We start from the raw sequence: 22,578 nt of genomic DNA on the forward strand, positions 1-22,578 counted from the left end.
GTAAATATTAACTTGAATAAATACTTCCCTTCTAGACTGAGGTATTTGAAAACAGAGATCATGTTTATCCACCATTGGATCCAGGGAACTGGTGCAATACCTAATATGTAGTTACATGGTAGGCACTCCCTTATTATTTGTTCATTTGGTAAATAAATGAAACAATGAGAATAGGAGAAGGTAAATAAATGGAGAAGTGAGTCAAGAAAATTGAAGGTAAGAAAATATATGAATTCAGGAATTACGTTAGCACACAAAATTTGTGTTCAAGTTACTACCTATTTTCTTGCTTTTGGCATGACAATCCACTTCTCAGCTTTCTAGTACTCGGGCAAAGATAAAAAATGTAATCAATGATAAAATTTACAATGTTTTAAAGTATCAACAAATAGTTTCTAAAAAGAATTCCTGGTATAACTATTCTTGGTATTGTTACCTGAGATAAATTTATTTCATGTGTTCTCAGGGGGGAAAAAAACTCTAATATAGTCTAATGTAGTAAACAACATTAAAAAAAAAAACAAACCTACCCTAAATATGTAATAATTTTCAGAGAATTCCACCCTCTGAACCATGAACTAAGCAGAGTTCAATAAGAGAAATGTTGCTTTGGCTCAAGCCCAACCAGTGTGGCTCAGGTATACAGCTATGTACTCTGCCTAAATTTAAGGATAAAAGCAAAGTTACCAAGACTATACATAGTGACATTTGGAGTATTGAACGGTCATGTTCCTTTTTGAGAATCTAATAAACCTATTGACATAATTCTAGGAAACATGCATGAATACAATTAAAAACACAAAAATGCAAGCACACACAAATTGTATGCAAATATAAAGTTGTTCAATTATGCACTTGGAGCCATGCCAAATTAAGAAATCTTTACTTAAAAGTTCTACTCATTCCTACAATCAGGTTGTGATAAACACTGAGCAACTATTTATTTCCACAAAGCATTTAATTATGAAATCTGGATTTTAGAGTTGGTTTTTACATGTCCTCTCCCATATATATTTATTTCCAAGTCAATTTCAATTGTAGCTCATAACATCTAATTATTCTGCTGTTCTCTTTCCATCATGCCTTATGGATTTCATTGTGTTCCCTCAATTGGGCACCTGGGTGGCTCAGTCAGTTGAGTGTCCTACTTCAGCCTAGGTCATGATCTTGCCATTTCTGAGTTCAAGTCCCACATCAGGCTCTGTGCTGACAGCTCAGAGCCTGGAGCCTGCTTTGGCAGGCTGTGTCTCCCCTTCTCTCTCTCCCCTTCCCCCACTTGTGCTGTCTCTCTCAAAAACAAAAAATATTTTAAAAAAATTTTTAAAAAGTTAAGTTGAAGTCCTAAGGCTCAGTATCTTGTGAATGTGACATTATTTGGAAATAGGGTTTTTGCGGGTATAATTAAGATAAGGTCATTAGGTAGGGTGGATCCTAATCTGACTGGTGTCCTTACAAGAGGTGTAGAGATACAGAAATTGACTTACATAGAGAGAGAAGATAATGTGAAAACACACAAGGAGAATACCTCTGTGGTGACAGAGGCAAAGATTTGAATGATGTTTTTGCAAGCCAAGGAACACCAAGTTTTGCTGGCCATTCCAGAAGCTAAGGGAAAGGTATGGAACAGATTCTCCTCCAAACCTTCAAAGAGCGCATGGCTCTGCCTGTGCTTGATTTTGGGCTTCTCTCTCTAGAATAATTTTTTGTTATTTCAAGCCACCCAGTTTGTGGTGCTTGTTACCACAGCACTAGGCAACAAGTACACTATGTCAGTACTTTAGTCTGGTCCACTACTGCTTCTCTTCATAATTACCAAGAGCGTCCAAACTGGTTATGAAAACAGGCTTTCTCCCCTCACTCGATTTTCTAGAATGTATGTGTGGTCATTTGACATATCACATCTCAGCCTATATATGTACCATCTTTGTGAACTCCAACTGCCTCTGCCTTGTCAGTGGGATTAGTGATGAATCTAATTGCTACATATCTCATTACCCTTTTCTCTCTCTTCACCATTTTGCACTCTCTATTCAAGGCATACTGAAGGAATGTATTTCTAAACACCAAGTTAAGGTGTCTTTTGTCTCTGCGCTTTCTTATATGTTGATCTCTCTATCTAGAACATCCTTCCTCCTTTTTAGTTTGGCTAAATCTCATCTATTATTCAGATATTATCCAAAAAAAAATAAGCTGCTCTAGATAGCTTTCCCTTAATCCCTCAGACTGAGTTGGGTTGGGTGTACCTTTCATATTCCAATAGTATTCTCTCTCTCTCTCTCTCTCTCTCTCTCTATATATATATATATATATATATGTATATGTATATGTATATATATATATATTTGCTGTCAGGTTAGAGGCTGATCTAAGGAAGGACCATTATTCTACCCCAAATGGGTAAGTTAGCTAAAGGAACAAAGTTATCCCTAGCAATGATACCTTGAACTTGAAAAAAAAGTAAATGAACATAACCAAATGTTCAGTCCATAAAGTCCTAATGAATAGAATTGCTAACTTTAAGTCACACCTCATTTGACATTCTCTTCAAGATTAACTTGTTACTTTTAAATGATTGAGGCAATCGCAGTAAAAGCTATTTACTGTAAGCCTGTTAAATATTGAATGGGATTTGAATAATAAATCTTAAGTCATTCCTACAACAACTAGGTAGCAGTCTCAATTGCTCCTGATATCCAACTCTAGTTCATGACCCTAGAACTGTGTCATCTTCAGTAGTCACATATGTTTTCTATGTTTTCTACAATGAGGAACAAACATGCCTTGCTCAACTGGTATCAATTCTTTAAGATACAGGGAAAAAACCCACAAATAACCAAACGAAGAAAAACACAAATAACAAAAACAAAGGAAAGAGACTAATACACATCCCTGTGTTATGTGACTGGTTATTGTATTTTCTGATATATCTAATTATTATTTTATATGTTAATAAATTATTTCTGATGCAGTAAAATTATTACCTAATATACCAATAAATTACTTGTACAGATTTTTGACTCTCAAAGAAATATTAAATTTCAGGTTTTATGTATGTATCAATAGCCAAAGGTCTGCATTGAACATAGATCTATATAGGTTAGTGTAATAACAATTCTGGCCCAGGAATTGTTTATATGAGTGAGGTATGTCAATAAAGGCTTTTAAGTAATCTGCTTCATAACAAATTCTCTCAAAATTTATTAATTGTTTAACATTGATCAATAATGGAATAATTTCATTTAATGATCTTTCTTTTTAAAAAATTTTTAATGTTTATTTTTGAGAGACAGAGACAACACATGAGTAGGAGAGGAGCAGAGAGAGAGAGAGAGGGAGACACAGAATCTGAAGCAGACTCGCTCTGAGTTGTCAGCACAGAGCCTGACATGGGGCTCGAACTTACCAACCGTGAGATCATGACCTGAGCTGAAGTCAGGTGCATAACCAATTGAGTCACCCAGGCACCCCTCATTTAATGATCTTTCTGATTCACATGTCCACAAATAGCTTTAACATATCTTAAATATATATGTCTAATTACTATCTTAATTCATTAATGAAGTAGCTTTATCCATGCACTGTATTTATCTTAAACTCTCCAACCACCTCTACAATATGATAGATACACTCCCAAACCAGTCAAGAGTGTCCTAAAGCCTACTTACTATGGGGTCACTTAAACTTTAAATTTTATTTTATTTTTTTAAGTTTATTTATTTTGAGAGAGAGAGAGAGAGAGCACACGTGCACACGTGAACACACACACACACTCACAAGTGAGGGAGGAGCAGAGAAAGGGAGGGAATGAATCCCAAGCAGCCTCCACACTGTCAGTGTGGAGCCCGAGGCAGGGCTTGATCTCATGAATCGTATCCTGAGATCATGACCTCAGCCAAAATCAAGACTCATACACTTAACAAACTCAGCCACCCAGGTGCCCCTAGACTTTAAATTTAAAAGTAAGAAAAGTAAAAATCACAAGCAGAAGTAGGAAACTGAACTTTCATGAATTTACTCAAAAAATCATAATTTGATGAATGCCACAGAAATTGCCTTATTACTGGATCTAATGAGCAAATTAGTTCCCTCAATATGGATTTATTATACTTTAATTTAGTCAGGACAATTCAGATGAATATCATAACATTTGAATTTTGTAAAATGGTTAGATGTAACACTATTTTAGACACATAATACCTGTGAAAATCTTGGAAATTTTTTACTTAGATGATGTAATAGAGAGTATCATTAAATAAGACCACTAAATTTCAATACAAGATAAGAGTTTGGATATAAGAGCAGAAGGACCTTATAAGTTTTACACCCTATAATGAGCGAACTTTAAAACTGGATAAATCTTGTAAATCATCTCAAATACTTTCTTGTTTTCCAAAATAAACACACCTGGCTTCACAAACCATCCAGGCTATATGTGTGTTATGTTTCTATACATTTTTCCTCTGAGATATCCTTGTCAATCTAGGTCCTAGAGCAGTAATTCCCAAACTGGGGTTCCTGGAGCAGGCTTTCTCAGGTGAATTTAGTGACCACTTAGGTGTGGGAACTATTGTCCTAGAGGGATAAAATCAAGATTTGCCAAGATAGAGTACCTATGAGACAATGTTTTAATGACTTGTTAATAATCAGTGGATACGAAGCAGAGAGAGAGTAGGCTAAGAAGTCTTGACAATGAAATCTCACCACTAAAATCTAAATATTTTTTCCAGCTTTTTTGAGATATAATTGACATATTACATATGTAAGTTTAAGGTATACAATTTGATGGTTTCGTACACATATGTAGTGTGAAACAATTATCATAATAAGTTTAGCTAATACATCCATCACCTCACATATTTATTACTTTTTTGTGTGTGTGATGATAACATTTGAGATTGGCTGTCTTAGCAACTATGGTATAAGTGGGGTGACCTATTAGCTTCAGGAACCTGAATGTCCAAATTTCTCCCCAGATTTGGGATGTTTTCAACCGTTATTTCTTTTTTTACAATTTTTTTTAAGTTTACTTATTTATTTTTGAGAGAGAGACAGACAGAGTGAAAGGGGGAGGGGCAGAGAGAGAGAGAGAGAGAGAAAGAATCTCAATCAGGCTCTGCACTGTCAGCACGGAGCCTGATGTGGGGCTTGAATTCACAAACTATGAGATCATGACCTAAGTCGAAACAAAGAGTTGGGTGCTTAACTGACTGAGCCACCCAGGCACTCCATCCATTATTTCTTTAAATAAACTTTTGTCCCTTCTTGCTATCATCTCCTTCTGAGACTCCAATAATGCTTAGGTTGTTTCTTTTAATAGTATTCCGTAATTCACAGGGCTTTCTTCACTGTTTTTCATTCTCCTTTCTTTTTCCTCATCTGACTGGATGATTGTAAGTGACCTGTTTTTTTCATTCACTAATTCCTTCTTCTGTTTGGTCCAGTCTGTTATTGAAGCTCTGTATTGGATGCTCCAGTTTAGTCAGTGTATTCTTCTACTCTGAGATCTCTGTTTTGTTGTTTTTCATGGTTTCTATTTCTTTCTCAAACTTCTCGTTTTATTCATGTATTGTTTTCCCAATTTTATTTAGTTGTCTCTAATTTCTTGTAGTTCACTGAATTTCTTTAAGAGGATTATTCTGAATTCTTTGTCAGTTAATTCATAGATCTCCATAACCTTAGGGTTAGTTATGGAAGCTTTATTAGTTTCCTTTAGTGGTGTCATGTTTCCCTGATTATTTGTGATCCTTGTGTCTCTATGTTGATATGTGCATATTTGAGCAAGTATGCTCCTTCCAGTCTTTACAGACTGGCTTTGGCAGGCAAAGCTTCACACCAGTCAGCTCATCCAGAGATTCAGGGTGTGCCACCTCATGGTGACCTTGGGCAGGCAGATCTGGTGCCGGGATCAGCAGGTGGGCAGGCCTTGTGTTTGGGTCCATGGGGAATAGCCTAGTGCCTGGATCTGCAGGGGCTGATATGCCAAGGGCCACAGGGAAGGGCCTGGCATCTGGGTCTTGGGGATTGGCCCAGTGCTGGGACAGTTTCGGAGTCTGTTTTCACAGAAGCCAGCCTAGAGGCTGGGGCCATGTGGGCTGGCCTGGTCCTGGGGCAGGACAGGAGCCTAGGTTGTGGGAGCCAGTCTAAAACCTGGGATCTTAGAAGGCCACAAAAGATGACCTGGTCCTGGGGCAGGGCAAGGGGTTGGGTTCAGAGAAGCCCAGTTGGGGCTTGGGTCTACTGGCGATTATGTGGCTTGGGATCAGCCTGGGAATCTTGGTCGATGGAAACTTGATTAGACCTTGAGGCTACAAGTGCCAGATTGGTGCTGGGGCAGGCTGGGATCATGGGGTCTGTGGGAGTTGGCTGGTGGTGGGATGGGCCAGCAGCAAGTTCATGAGAACTTACTGGGAATCTTGTAACATGCTTGCTGCCCTCAGGCTGTGGGAACTGATCAATGCCAGGGTGGGCTGGGAGCCTAGTACCATGGGAGCCATTTTGGCTCTTGAGAGTCAGCCTGGTGCTGGCAAAGGCCAACTGGGGTCTGCAGTGAAGTTGGGTGCTCTCTTCACTCTCCTTCTCCTACAGAGAGGGTGTCTCTTTTGTGCTAAGCAGCCCAGGTTTGGCAGAGGGGGTGGGGGTAATGTGAATCTATTCTTACCTTCCTCAATTGTCTTTTTTAAAAATTTCTGTTATTCATGCAGGTGCTATATTTCCTCACCTGGAATCCTTAGTTCTTGTGAGAGTATTTTTGCATACAGATTGTTGTTCAAATTGATGTTTTGGGGAGGGAATGGACACTAGAAATTTCTATACCACAATTTTGCTAATATTACTCCTACATGTTCTTTAGCTTTTTTCATTCTCAGTTTCATGATCTCATACATTCAGTTACAAGACAATATTGTACCAGTTTAAAATCTGATGAGACTTTACAAGAAAACACAGCTGCAGATATATGAATGAATAAAGTGCATTTGTATGTCGTTTAAGCCTACAGATTCCTTTAGATCCACATTTAGACTGCAATAAGAGTAAGAACACTGTAGATTGCTTGTTGGAGGAGAATTCTATAAAGTAGTGGTTCTCAAACAATAACATAACCTGGAAACTTATTATAAATGTACATGTTCAACCCCATCCCTGACCTCCAGAATCATAAACTCTAGGGGTGAGCCCAGCTCTCCAGGCATATCAGACACATGTTGAAATTTGAGAACCTCTGTTTGAGAACCATGACTACATTTGTTAATAGTATTCATTTAACAAAATCTATGACTATTTTTTTTTTGCAATTTGAGTTCCAGCTAATTGTGTATGTCATTTCAGCAAATAAGGCTAATTAGAGTCAAAGAGAAAGGTTTCCATCTACTGAGACATAAATGGATAAAGTTAAAAACAGAACATGCTTATGTTGATTCTAGTGTGTCAACTTTTCAATATAGATGACAGTAACATTGTATTCAGATATTTGTGATTGCGTTCTATAAAGGACGTGATATGAAATGAAATTCATATAACAGAAGAATTTTTTATTTTTTTACAAAGGAAACCAAATCATTGTAATTCTGTTGTTCTCATAGAGATAGTAACTGGCTCCATATCACAGGCTATGTTTCAAACAGTAGGAAGCAATATAACAGGTATATAAATACATATATTTGTTTATTTTATTTACAGGGATTTTAGGATTTTAAAAAATATTTTTAATATAGCTTTTGTATTTTTTTGTATTTTCTAAGTTTCTTAAATTTTATTAAAACAAATGAAATTATCAATGTAATATTTTCCATTTCTGCTTTTACTATGCATTGACTTAAAAAACTGGTCATGTTCAATGAACAAAAAAGGAAGGAAGAGGAAAACAATGAGTCAAAAATATTCTGCAATATTAGACACATGAATATAGAATCAATGCAGTTTAAAATTACATAAAATAATAAATAGCATGTCTACATTTATATATACTAAGGAAATTGTTAAGGTAACATCTGACAAAGATAATAAAATCTTGACCTAGCATAATAAAAAAATATTAATGTGCAGTGTTTTGGAACAAACAATAGATAAGAGATCTTAAGGTTTGGGTTTGGTTCTTGAAACTCATTTGCTGTGGAACCTTGACATGGCCATTTAACTTGCTTTCCTCATCTTTTACAAAAAGAAAAGAAATGGTAGAAATTAGATTGATCGTTTCTAAGATCTCGTCCAAGTAAAGTGATATATTTATGTTAAATATTAATTTAAACTTTTTTTTAAGTTTATTTATCTTTGAGAGAGAGAGGGAGAGAAAGAGAGCAAGGGAGGGGCAGAGAGAGAGGGAGAGAGAATCCCAAGCAGGCTCTGCACTGTCAGTGCAGAGCCAGATGTAGAGCTTGAACTCACAGACTGAGAGATCATGACCTGAGCTGAAATCAAGAGTTGGATGCTTATCTGACTGAACCACCCAGCCTCCCTGTTAAATTTTAATTTAAATCTAAATAGTAAATCATTTACAAAGGAGGCACCATTTAGATAATCAACGTGAAAAGTTGCAGCATTAATTTCTTTTTGGCTTGTTGCTCTTCAATAAATCTGTTTGCTCAATTCCTGATAGATTTTCTGCTGATGGAAACATGTTTAAGTCTAAGGGCAGAAGAACAGAAGAAACCTTGTTTCTAAAATCAGTGTCTGTTCCAGATATAATATATCTGTTTACACAGCTATTTACTACAGAGCAGAAATTGGCTCTGTTGTAGATTTACATCTTAACCAGAAAGAACTATCAAACAGGCAATTTACCTTTTATGTTTATTTTTATTTTTTGAGACACAGACAGAGCATTAGCAGGGGAGGGCAGAGAGAGGAGACACAGAATCCAAAGCAGTCTCCAGGCTCTGAGCTGTCACCACAGAGCCCGATGTGGGGCTCAAACTCACAAGCCTTGAGCTGTGAGATCATGACCTGAGCCGACTGAGCCACCCAGGCGCCCCAGCACTTTACCTTTTAAACTGACTTGGAAATCTAAACTTTGTATCATGTATATTGAAAAAACAAGCCATTTGGAGGAAGCAAGAAAATATCATAAGGACTTTTATGGGATGCTCGAATCAGTTCAGAAATCTTATTACATACTACTAGAAGCCATTATTACTCACCTACATGTTTTATGAGGTTCTCTAATCTTTTAATAACCAAAATTAAAATGTAAGATACATAAATGTTAAACATGTAAAATATATTATAAAACTCTGAAAGGAATTGCTTTCTGGCTTGGATATCAATTTGAGTAAATATTCTTTTTTCTTCTTTTACTTACAGAGCCGTTTACATATACAGGCAATCTTGTTCATCAAATGTACTGTATAAAGTTACTTAATTGAAATAATACCATATTATCTTTCATCTGATGTTTACAAATATACTTTTAGAGATTTAATGTAAAATTATGTGACGGTTAGCATTATTTATGTAGCACTGTACATCAGAAAAAGAAATTACAAATAGTGCTTTGAAAATTGCCCTTTAATCTTCTAAAAGCTACTTGGTAAGCAAAAATTGCCACTGACAATTCGAACTAAATTTTGAGAAGAATTTTTATTTTATGTTAGGATCAATAAAAATGCAGTCTGGTGCTAAGAAGTAAAAATATCATTTATGGTATCTTTTAATTTTAAAAGCAGAAGTATTTGGCAATATAATTAGATAGTATTTAAAAAGTCCTTTAAGGTCTACTGTATTAAGATTTGTGGTCATATGGCCTTTTAGATACATGAACCTAGTGAAATTCATATACAGAAATGACTTTTTCATCTTCATTGGTTTTGTTTGCATCATGCTAAATTTTCTAGATTCCAATTAAGCTAAATTTATTGAGGCTGTATTACAATAAATTTCTATGGAAACTTTTTTGTTATTCAAGCATCTACCCTTGACCACTGTGTTCTCACAAACCCTCTCAGTTATGTGTATTTTGCCTCACATGAATGGCAACTTTGGGTCCTTCTCCTTCATGATGTTGATTAAACTGTTAACAGCAAATGTTTTGTTCGCACCATGATTAGTTGTAATAGATTAGGGGAAATTTTCAGAGAACTAATAGAAAGATAGAAGAAGTTAATCAGATCATTACTTAGAAGTCCTTTTTTTTTTTTATTGATAGGAAACTTAATATAACACTGAGAACACACCATGATTATTCAACTATTCGGTCATTCATTCAGCAAGCAATGACTCAGCATTTAGTGCCTGCTCAGCACTTCAGTCTTCTAAGAATACTTAGCCTCTAAGGCTTACCTATTAATTGAAAAAACAGATTCTTATGGATGGGTGCAATTCTGGTGACAGTCATAGAAATTAGATTTGGTGTACCTTTTGTTAAGGGCATAGAAAAAGATATCAATTCCGGATATCACACATATACTTTAAAAAGTTCAGAGACAAAAGAAGATAAGGGATAAGTGGTCTTACTCCATTATTGACCCACATACTGAACTTCTGAAAGTAAAAGCTTTTTCTCTGCCAAACACAATTCCCTATAATGGTAAATGATTCTACATTCCATCTACAATTCCAACCAGGAGGCTGAAAATCATCCAAAATTCTTCTCCATGCGTTGCCCTCCCTATTCAGCTGTTAACAGAGTCCTGTTGATTCCCTTTTGTAAATATATCTTGAGTGTACTTCCACTTGTTCATTTCCTTCTCAGTTTCTGTTTTTATTATAGCCTCAAATATATCATTTTCATACCCTCTCATATCACCTGATGTTTTTGCCCTCTTCTTGCATCTTTTCACCATACCATGCTCATTTGTCAAGTCTCAGCTCAGCTGTTGTCTCCCTCTGGATGCCTTTCCTGATCTCTTTCCAGGATGAGTTAGATGCCCCTAATCTGTACTCTCAGCATCGTTTGAAAGCCATCATCTCTGTACACTGTAATTATTTGCAATACTTTGTAATTATTTACTCATTTGTCTTCTGCAAATAAATTGTGAAATTCACTAGTCAGGGACAGCAATGAAACTGTCATCTTTGTGTTCTTAGTACTTGTGCATTGTCTCACAGTGTCAACAATCATTGTCTTTAATGAACAAGTGACAACTCTATATAAATGGAGAGTTACTCTATTGAGTAATGCATGCAACTAAACATACTCCCCTAATGACTCACTGAAGATGCTGCTAAAATATTTTAAAAGGACTTGCAGAAAAGAGAGAGTTCTTTTAATTCTATGGGCCTTTATTGAAACATACCATCAGAAGAAATTTTCCATTTTTTTCTCTACATAGGAGGTTTTTCAAATTTGTGTTGTGATCATCTTGCTTCAGGATATGTAAAAATAAAACGTGAAAGTTTGTGTACAGAATTTCTCATTAATGTTGGTTATGGCTATTTCACCGATGAACAGGACAAAATCATGTTTAGATGTAGTAAAATTATATTATGTTTACTCTTGAGTAGTTTTGGCCTGGAATATAATAGACATTCCTGATCATTTTCAATTGATTGGCACCATCTGGCCCAAGCATATTTTAATTATTAAGACTTACTAAACTATATTACCCTAAACTCTACTGCATCACATTCTGATACTTTAAGTGGGTCTTAGGAAAGAAATGAGATAATAAGAAATGAGCATTTACCATGCTGAATCCTTATCTTAAAAGTCAAGGCATTGATTAGAGCAAGGGATGGGGATGGAGGGTTTATGAGAAGGAAAACTCAGTAAAATGTCTAAATTTTGATGGGCTTGTCTAAAGTTGTAAGGCATGGGCCCAAAGAAACCATTATTTCTGCTATGTTTATTATTGGTCACATCAATCTCAGTTCCTGAGCTTGAGAATATTATGTTCTGAAACTAGAAAGGTGAGAATAAAAGAAATGGTAGTTAATATTATTTTTCTTTTCTTTCTGTTCTCTTTTCTTTTTTCCTTTCCTTTCCTTTCCTCCTTTTTTCTTTTCTTTTCTCTTTTCTTTCTTTTCTTTGTTTCTTCTACAGTCAAGTAAACAGTACGATATTTCTTTCTCGAGATGTTCTGTGTTATTGAGAGTTAAATTTGAATAGCATATGAAAAGAAAAGATACCTCATGTTTGTCTACATGAGGCATCTGAAACATTTTTTCCTGGAATATGATTCAATTATTAAATACCAACCCTCTTTTAAACATCTTACAAGTGTGAAACACTTAATCACAGGCTTGAGAAATATTCCCATGCATGGATGTTGTGTTGATCCATTAAACTGAAAAACCACAAAGAATATTTGACCTAAGAACATAGTTTTGAAAACTGGATAATATATTTTACCTTACAAATAGTATAAAAGCATGTATAGGCATAGGAGAAACAAAAGAAGGGATTGAGAATAGGTTCAAATAATTATGAAACCAGCATATTTTAGAATAGCAAAGAAGATATAAACTAAACAGGACATTAACATGAGGGAACTGGATCTTGTAAATTTTGCAATATTTTGTCAGAATAACTCACAAATTAGCCTGGAAACAGAAATCTTTCTAAAAGAGTTGACTTCTTAACAGGCAAGTATCTAAAAAGCTTCTGAGTTTTATTTTAATTTAGAAGAGCCAGACCATCAACTTCTTCTATGACAAGTTATAAAGCCTTCTGTAGTAAATTGCTTTTGCCACCCTGAAACATCTAAATCCAAGTCTCATTACCACCTTCCTCAATTGGTTTTCTGATTGGATTGAAATGAAAAAAGAGGATTTTCAATGAAAATTTTATTATAAAGGGCAAAAAAGAGCATTTCTTGATTCCCATAAACTACAGAAGGAAGACAATCATTCTGAGGAAAGCCTGAAAACTAAAAATTATGACTTTTGGAAGATTCTAAAATATATACTGTTGAAGAAATCTCTGAAAAAGATGACATATCTAATAGTGGCTAATAATTCTTTGTTTACACTAATGTTGGCTATACTAATGCATAAGTAGCATTTAGAAATGTTAAAAGAAACTATTGTATTCTTTATTTTTCATAATAGAGGCAACTTCTCCAGGATCCACAGACCCTGTGTCTCTCCTTTAAGTCAGCTAAGAAAAGTTATACCTGTCATAGACTGATTCAGAAGCTACTAATGGAATTATGCTTGCTTGATTGAATTGGCTAAAAAGTAGATCTCTCAATCTTTAGAAGATAGAACTAAAAACAATAAAAATAAAAATAAAGACTCTAATACTCAAGTCACCATTAAAATTAGAAAAAAAATAAGATTTTAGTACAGAAGTGGTTAATCAAAAGCTACGCATGAAAAAGGTTATATTGTTTTACCGCAAAACAAAAATTGTTTTCATTTTGGGAAGCCAAATGGCCAATGAATGTGTCTCAGATTTTTAAAGGCTGTAGCAAATTTAATTCTGGAAAGCAGTTGTTTCCCATATTTATTAATCTAATTTATAGATAACATGTTAAATGTTTATTTTGTGCCAAGAACCATGCTAAACATTAAAAAAAATTTAACATTTATAGTAAACCCTGTAAGGTCAATTTTTCCATTTAACAAATTAGGAAACAGGCTTTCAGATCCATTTGACCATATAATTAAACTCTTACTCATTTGTTCATTCAGAACCATTTACTGAGCTCTTACTACATGCCAGGAACTGTTTTAGGCACAGGAAATACATGAAATAAACCAGCAAAATCCCTGCCCTAAACAACAAGGTACACTGCCCTGCTTTGTTATTAATATCATCTAGAATTGTTATCTAAGGATTACTTTAAGTTTATAATTCAAAATAAGAGTACCACCATTGGAGGTGTTTTGTTTTGTTTTGTTGTTCTCCACCCACCTTCCTCTCTTGCCTTGATCTATCATGTCTATATTATTGGGACGAAAATACTTGAGGTTCCAAATTTGGCAGTAAACTATACCAAGGATATATTGGCAAAAGGAAGTACGCTACATTTTAGGTTACCTTAAAGTCAAAAAGGACAACTTGAGACACTGTGAGTCTTTTGTTCACTGACTTAGAAATCAAATTGAGTGTGTGAATGAGGTCATTGATGTGTTGAAAGAAGCCATGTTATTCCATGAATTTTGTAACATCGGAAACAATTGATCTTTGTATCAGCTTCCTTGCCTATAACATGGGCTAAATAATGGAACCTGAAACACAGATCATTATGAGATGAAATTATGTTATGCATATATGTAAATAAATCCTCTTGATTAATTGATTAACTGCTACACCAATATTAGTTATTTTTCATTTTCCAAGATTTGAATTACAAGGCATTTAATAAATGTCCTTCAACTAACAGAGTAAAAATCATTATAGTTTTCTTGATCTATTGTTTCTTTTCAGTAATAAACCCTCTCAGCATATTATAATGACACATACCTGTTGACTACTCAATAAACATTAGCCTATGATAGAAATGGTGGTTGACTTGCTGCCTCAGATATTTACATGAGTCTCTGTAGGGATACTTATGAAGTATTTATCACTACTGCCACTTTCTAGCAATTACTCAATTTTCCATATCAGCCTAATTTTAATATGATTTTTATCCCCCAAATTACATTACAACAAAATTTTCTGTCTTCTTATTTATGGGAAAAATAACATGAAATTTTGAGATAGCAATGCCTGGGTATAAGTAAATTATACATGTCAGCATATCTTCATTGTTCTAATTGTGACGCGAACTGAACATTTTCTCCAGTCTTTCTCATTTGGTTTTTCTTTTCTTTTTTTAATATATGTTGTCACTTATTTTTAAAAAAAATTCTATTATCTTTGCTCTATTGCTTCCCCAAATCTTTTAAGTAAAAGACATCATTCCTCACAGTGCATTCAGCTGAACACTGCTATTATATTACAGAAAAGATACCGTGGTTGAATAAAGGTGAAAAACATTGGGTAAAAAAAGGTTCAGCTGGTTTCTTTACTATCACACTTCCTTAATGTGTCCATGTGTATGATAAACTCCAAGAGCTTTTCCCAGACTTGCTTAACCTCAAAATTCTTTCATGTACCAAAAATTATAACTAGTCTTCTATGCAAAACACTTTGCCAAATACAAATGCAAGAAATAACTTATACTGCAAGACATCCTTCTACCCTTTAGAGTTACAAAGAAAAACTCCCTAACAGTAATGTTATTGATGTATACTCTTAGCTGAACTGTATACAATTATACAGTTTTTAAGGAAGAGGGACTTAGTTCAAAGTTTTTAAGGTTAGAAGTGATACCACACAGGGGTGCCTGGGTGGCTCAGTTGGTTAAGCGCCTGACTCTTCATTTCAGCTCAGGGCATGATCTTACAATTCACGGGTGAACCCCACATTGCGCTCCACACAGAGAGTGTAGAGCCTGTTTGGAATTTTCTCTCTCTCTCTCTCTCTCTCTCTCTCTCTCTCTCTCTCTCCCCTTTCCTGCTTGCTCTGTTTCTCTAAATAAAAAAAAAATAAACAAAAAAATTTAAAAAAAAGTGGTACCACATAAGCCACTGGAGAAATATCACACAAGTAAACAAGTTAAAAATGAGAAGATCTATATGGGAAAGGAAGTGATTTGATCTTGGTGACAGGTAATTAAACAAAATGAAATACTTTTAGGCATTATATACAGAAATCCCTTATCTCTCAGGTCTTCAAAAATGGAATTAGTGTATGCCTTAGTTTTTAGCATTTTCCCATGCATTATTGCCTTTCATTGATTCTGTAACCCTGTGAAGTTGTAAAGATGGTTGCTGTTATATTTCTGATAGATTAGGAACCATTTAAAACTACAGTTTCTCTGATGTCACATCTTCCTTTCTCTTTACTATGCCATGCTGTTTTCCTAAGTCACACTTTTCCCTTTTTCAGACAAGGTTTTAAAATAATAACCTACAATTTAGACAAAGTATACGATGTAGATTTTCTGGCCCTAATTCCTGGCCTCCAACTAAATGCCTCAAACTATAGTAATTTGGTTTTCCTCTTATTTAGCTCCACTAAAACTACTTGTAAGATCATTAGTGTCTCCATATTATACATTCCAATGAATATTTTTCAGTCTTTATCTTACCATGAGTTTTTTCCACATTTGACACTTTGACAGCTTCCTCCTTCTTGAAATTCTTTCCTCCCTGGTTTCTGAGACAATATCTCTAGCTTCTAAAAGAATTCTCTCCTTCCTTTTTAAATTTTTTAACTCCTTCAGGGTCTTTTTCTCTAACCACTCCTACATTTTAGTATTCTTCTTGGTGTTCTTCTTTAGTGTTCTTTGCTGCCTTAGTTCTGGGTCTTTCTCTCTCACTTCCCTTGGTATTGTCAATAACTCTCATTGTTTAAACCAGCATATCTTTGCTAGGAATTTCCACCTCTACTAACATATTTTCCCCCCAGATACTTGACAATCATACATAAGCACATATCCCACAGCTACCTCTAATTCAACATTTGTCTCCCTGACGGCTACTACAATTAGATTACAAACTCGAGGAGGAAAGGAACTTAACTGTGTTTACCAATACAACACAACACAACACCTTGACTGTGTTTATGATTGTGCTCACCATATTGCCTGGCATATAGTAACTGCTCAATACAAATTTTGAATAATTAATATGTCAAAAATTTACTTAATATGTATGGCTACCTTTTTAAAAATCTGCCACTTCTTTTGGAAATTCCAACCACAGCAAATGACAGTACTGTCCACATACTATTCCAAGACAGAAACCTGGGAGTTAGCTTGAATTTTTCTCACCCCCACCCCAAATAATGGCAATTATACTTCCTAAATACTTCTATAATAGCTCTCCTCTTTTCATTCCTACTAATGCTCTCTCTAGATCTTTTTAATAACTCTACAGGTGTCAGTGCAAGATCTCATCACCTAGAAAACTGGTTTCCTGAAACTATTGGCATCCTCTTTATCTTCAATCTCTGTGATTACTCAGAATCAGTAATTTGAAATTCTATGTTAAGTTGTACCTCATTTTGCTTAAATACTTGTAATTCTTCCTAATTTCCTTTAGGAAAAAGGACACAACCCTTACTCAGGTAGCATGATTTTCTGTTGCTGTTCCTCTTAAGCCTTATCCATTCCTGTTCTCCACTTACACTTTGTACTGAAATGAAGGTGAAATCCTTGTGGTTTCAGTTCTCCTGACTGTTTTCCATCTGGCTGAGGCTTGTGCAAATATTTCTGTCTAGAATGCCTCACTCAGGCTTTCTTCACCAGGCTTATCTTCACCCATCTTGTGAAACTATTCATGTATCCTCTCCTTTGGGAATATTTCTCTGAACCAATAGGCTGGAGAAATGTAACTTTCCACTGTGCTCAGAAAGCACACTCCGCACAACTTTTTTGTTTGTTTGTTTGATTTTCTTTTATTTATTTTTGTTATAATTAGCTCTTTATTTAATGATCTCTGCCTTGATACAAAATATTTCTTGAGAATTTAAGGTATTTATCTTTATGTCCTCAAAACCTAACACACTTTTAAATATATGGTTGAAATTCAATAAATATTGAACTAAAATGAGCCTTTGATCCTACCACAACTCAGTTTAGTTAATGACATTAAAATTTAACTATTTCTACAATTTATGGGAGTCCTGCATATCCAATGCTTTCTGGTTACCTAAAGATGTATATACTATTCAGGTGGTGTGTGGAGGGGTTGGGGGAAGAAAGAGAGGGAGAAGGAAGACAGAGAGAATACATTTTCTCTTGTCCAAGGATCTAATTAATAAACTATATGCATATATATATGCATATTTACAAATATATATATATATACGAGTATATATATATATTTGTAAGACCACTAGTAATTTTTTGATAGTTACTGCACTTATTTTAGATAGTTATTTTATATAGTTATTATATATATATAGTGTATATATATATAGTGTATATATAGTGTACATATATAGTGTGTGTATATATATATATATATATATATATATATATATATATACTTGTGTAGGATCACTATAGTAATTTTTAGATAGTTATTACATCAGTTTAGTTTTATGATGACAGACATAAATTGAATAGTCACCAATTATTTTTTTTTTAATTTTTTTTCAACGTTTATTTATTTTTGGGACAGAGAGAGACAGAGCATGAATGGGGGAGAGGCAGAGAGAGAGGGAGACACAGAATCGGAAACAGGCTCCAGGCTCTGAGCCATCAGCCCAGAGCCCGACGCGGGGCTCGAACTCACGGACCGCGAGATCGTGACCTGGCTGAAGTCGGACGCTTAACCGACTGCGCCACCCAGGCGCCCCCGAATAGTCACCAATTAGAAGCAAGTTCTTTGAGTGATATGAGCCAAAGATACTTTGATGACTGGTAGGTATTGAGTGCATACTGTTTTCCTTTGGCCAAAACATTTACCTATTGTGTCAATATCTTAGCCAGGTGGTAAAATACACAGACAGCTTACTCTTGACATATATGTTCTGCTAACAAAATATGTGTTTGTTTATTCCTTTTAAGGTCAAAGGAATGCACAGGTATGTTCAGTGCTTGTTTGCCTATGCTATGTCATAAGAAAGGAATAGGTGTTTCCTTAATCATTTCATGAACTACTTAAGTCCAGAAATCACCCATCAAGTGAAACAGTGGGTAGACGATGTCAACCAGTGCTCAGAAAGTGTGAGGACCCCACTGCTAGTGAGAAAAAAACCATTTAAAAATATAAGTCCAGGGACGCCTGGGTGGCTCAGTCGGTTGAGCGTCCGACTTCGGCTCAGGTCATGATCTTGCAGTTTGTAAGTTCAAGCCCCCCATCGGGCTCTGTGCCTGGAGCCTGGAGCCTGCTTCGGATTCTTTGGCTCCATCTCTCTGCCCCTTCCGCACTCATGGTCTGTCTCTCTCTGGTCTCTCAAAGATGAATAAACGTTTAAAGATTAAAAAAAAAAATAAAAATATAAGTCCATTCTTAATTTTTTTAATGTTTATTTATTTTTGAAAGAGAGAGAGACAGAGCATGAGTGGGAGAGCGGTAGAGAAAGAGGGAGACACAGAATCTGAAGCAGGCCCCAGGCTCTGAGCTGTCAACACAGAGCCAGATGTGGGGCTTGAACTCATTAATGCGACCTGAGCCAAAGTCGGACACTTAACTGACTGAACCACCCAGATTCCCCAAGTCCATTCTAAATTAGCAAAGTTTTTGGTAAAAGAGAAGTTTACTGTTATTCTTCCCTGGAGATAAGGGCAATAATAGATGTCTATGAAATCTGTAATAATACATCTCAAATTTTAATGTACATACTAGTGACCTGGGAAATTTGTTAAAATCCAAATTTTTATTCAGCAGTTACAAGATGCTATATTTCTAACAAGGAACCAGGTGATGCTGCTGTTGTTTTGAGAACCATCGTCGAAATAGCAAGAGTAGATGTGATAAACTTTTATATTTTTCTGTTTTCATAGCATTGAAAGTACTTTCATATATATTATATCACATGATTCTCATGATAAGTCTGTTAGATTGGCATGGGATGTTCTGTTGATGGTGACTCTATTTTATAGGTAAATTAAGAGAGATTCAGCCCTTAAGAGATTTGTTGTAAAATACTCCATATCTATTTTCTTGGAACTCCTCCTTCTATACCATCCTTCCCCCATTAGTTTTTTACATTTAAAAAACTGCTTCTACACGCCCTATATCACAAAGCCAAGACACATATCAAACATATATTTTAAAAATCACTAACCAATGCCTTTCTTTCCAAGAGGATAATATTGTCAACACACGGTGGCTATGGTAATTTTTGAATGTTTTCCTGTCTCAGAGATTAGAGAAGACTAAACAGCTCGCAGCAGTTAATATAGGAGCTTAGATAGAAAATTAGTAGAAACCCATTCAATACATGTGGATACCACATGACATGCTAGAGGAAAACGTGTGTCAACGGACCAAGGCTGGAGAACTCATGGCGTGTGTTTGTAGAAAGAGAACAGTGGTGGGTGGGAAAGTAAGCTGTCAAGATTGGAAACAAGGTTTATAGGTAAGGTGCTTTTAACATGGACCTGAAGTGAAAGAAAACTATTCAAAGACACTGAAGAGACAAAATTCCACAGGCGTGGCAAACTTTTTTAAATGTCTGTGTGAGTGCAGGGGGAGCAGTGGTGGTGGTGGATTAGACGAAAGGAGAGTACATGAAGAAATATGCTGAGGGCTGCATAATGCAGTGGCAATGAATCTAGCTCTATTCTCTGCAGATATTCATTTAGAAAAAATAACTAGCACAAGCATGTGCTGGATCTGTGAAGAGGAGATGGAAGCAAGAGGATTAAGTCATGAGTTTGTTTACCTATTCATGCAAGAGGTGAGAAGAGCTAAAAGTATGGTCTTGCCAGGAGAGAGAATAAAGGGGATCACAAAGTTGGGAGATACATAACTTGATGCCCAACTGGACACTGGGTTCTGAAAGAGAAGGAGAAGCTGCAAATGACTCAAGTGTAAGTCAACGTAACTGAATGGTGATTCGTGTGTTCCATTTGTTGAGACAAGGAACAATGGCAACAACAACAACAAGGCAATGGAGGAGATGTTGAGTTCAGTTATAAACAAAGTGAGGTGTAGGCAAAATAACCAAGTGAAAATTTTGTTAGACACTTAGAAACACAGTGACACAACTGTGAAGATTTTATTTATGAACATTAATTTTCTTGATACATAAGAAAAATAAATTATTCCCTGTGATTTATGTCTTTGTTTGTTTGTTTTTAATTATATAACTACTTTTAATTACTAGTCATGGCTTCCCGAAAAGAACACTTAGCTATTTTCTAATTACCTAATGAAATGCATGTCCCATTTGCCATCATTTTCATTGGCAAATAAAAAAGGAATTTAGTGGCTAATAATATGCTATGTCAAAAACAAATAATTATAATGTTGCCTCAGTATTTTAAAATGCAGTCATTTTTTGTTGTTGTTTTTAACAGTGTGGGTTAAGTGGTTTAGTTTTTGCCAAAGAAAGATTTTTTTTTTTAATATGAGAGATGGTGAACATGGTCAAATATTGTGTAGGGGTCAGTGTAATATGAAGCAAGAAAACCATCCCCTGGTTTTGGCAACAAACATGTTAGTGGTCACTTCCACACAGAGATTTTAGGAGAAAAGATGATTCCACAGGAGTGTCCTCATGTATGCTCAACTTTAAGTTAATCTATCCTTTCTTTATTCCCTCAAAGCTCAGGGGCATTGTTCTTGCTCATAATTAAGCCAATTCCCTCTACCTGTAGTGCCTATCTCAATTTTTCTCACCTCTAGGACAGTTATCTCCCCATGAGTATCTCCCTCTGGATTTCTTGCTCCTCTTCTCTCTGGAATAATCTACCTGATTATCACCAATATGAGCACAACAAACATGTTTCGCTGATTCTACCTGTCAAAATAAAATACTTTGCCTCCCTTTATCAACAAACTCCTGGAAGAAGAAGTTTATGCTGTCTCCACTTACTGATCAATCCTTTACTTAATTCCTATAAACTTTCTACTAACCACTCTACTGAAAATGCTCTCCAAAACGTCACATAATGACAGGTTTTTGTCAAATATAGTGGCTTTTTCTCAGTCATCATGTCTCATGACCTTTCTGAGACGTTTGCACTGCTGACTTTTCCATGTTTTCTTGAAAGTGTCCCTGCTTTGGAATGCTGATACGTTGCATTTCCTGATCTTCCAGGTAACCTACTTGCCTTCTCATGACCAGTTCTTTTACTTTTCCAAGCAGCTATCCTTAATTCCCTCCTCTTTTCTCTCTACATTACTTTTTTTTTGAACAACTCCTTTCCTCCTTTGCCTTTGAATTCTAAACTTCTTTTTTTTTAAATTTTTTTAATGTTTATTCATTTTTGAGAGACAGAGACAGAGCATGAGCGGGAAAGGGGCAGAGAGAGGGAGACACAGAATCTGAAGCAGGCTCCAGGCTCTGAGCTGTCAGCACAGAGCCTGATGCGGGGCTTGAATTCACAAACTGCTAGATCATGACCTGAGCCACCCAGACGCCCCTTGAATTCTAAACTTCTGAACTCATGTTTACAGAACCTAGTCTGAGGATCCCAAGTGTATGCTCCCAATTTCCAAGGCTCGCTTGGATATCTCTGTGTGCGGGTCCACTAGCATCCACCCACCTATGCTTCCTTTACGAACATCTACATTTGATCACCTTTACCATCCTTTCTTGCTTGAGACCTTCGAGTTTGGTATAGCTTATGTCATCAATGCCTATTCTTCTCCTGTGAAACATCTTGACAGTTACAAAAGCAGCAATAGCACAGTATAGAGAGTATGACTGTTTTTAAAGCATATGATTTCATGTAACTGAAAGAATATGTACTGAGATATTATCCATATTTTCAACGGGTTGCGAGGTTCTGTGGTTTTTAAAAACTTAATTCCTAATAATTCCACACTGAACACTAGTCATGTCTATAAATGTGGGGAATAAACAAAATTCACTTCCTCACTGCTTCTTCTCTGTGTCAATTTCTCCCATTTTTACTGTGTAATACTTAGAGTGCTAAAAGACACTCGAGTCAAATCTCTGACTGAGAATCCTTTCCATAGGATTTCATCTCACATGCCATTATAAGACTTTCTTCTTCCAATTCACAT

At 35.6% G+C, this 22,578-nt stretch overlaps 1 protein-coding gene and 1 long non-coding RNA gene across 3 annotated transcripts in view; one reads left to right on the forward strand and one right to left on the reverse strand.

Moving 5' to 3' along the window:
• Positions 1 to 22,578, reverse strand: part of TRDN (triadin) — a 389,767-nt gene that overhangs the window by 51,895 nt on the left and 315,294 nt on the right. The window lies entirely within an intron of this gene.
• LOC123608967 overlaps positions 1 to 22,578 on the forward strand; it is a 68,125-nt gene that overhangs the window by 14,215 nt on the left and 31,332 nt on the right. The window contains exon 1 of one of the 2 annotated variants that reach the window (XR_006717546.1): positions 2,344 to 2,397. The exons of the other annotated variant lie outside the window; for it this stretch is intronic. This is a non-coding gene — a long non-coding RNA (uncharacterized LOC123608967). Of the gene's footprint in view, positions 1 to 2,343; positions 2,398 to 22,578 lie in introns of those variants that run through there. 2 annotated transcript variants of the gene reach the window in all.

Source organism: Leopardus geoffroyi, chromosome B2 (assembly GCF_018350155.1).
Source record: "Leopardus geoffroyi isolate Oge1 chromosome B2, O.geoffroyi_Oge1_pat1.0, whole genome shotgun sequence".
NCBI lineage: Eukaryota > Metazoa > Chordata > Mammalia > Carnivora > Felidae > Leopardus > Leopardus geoffroyi.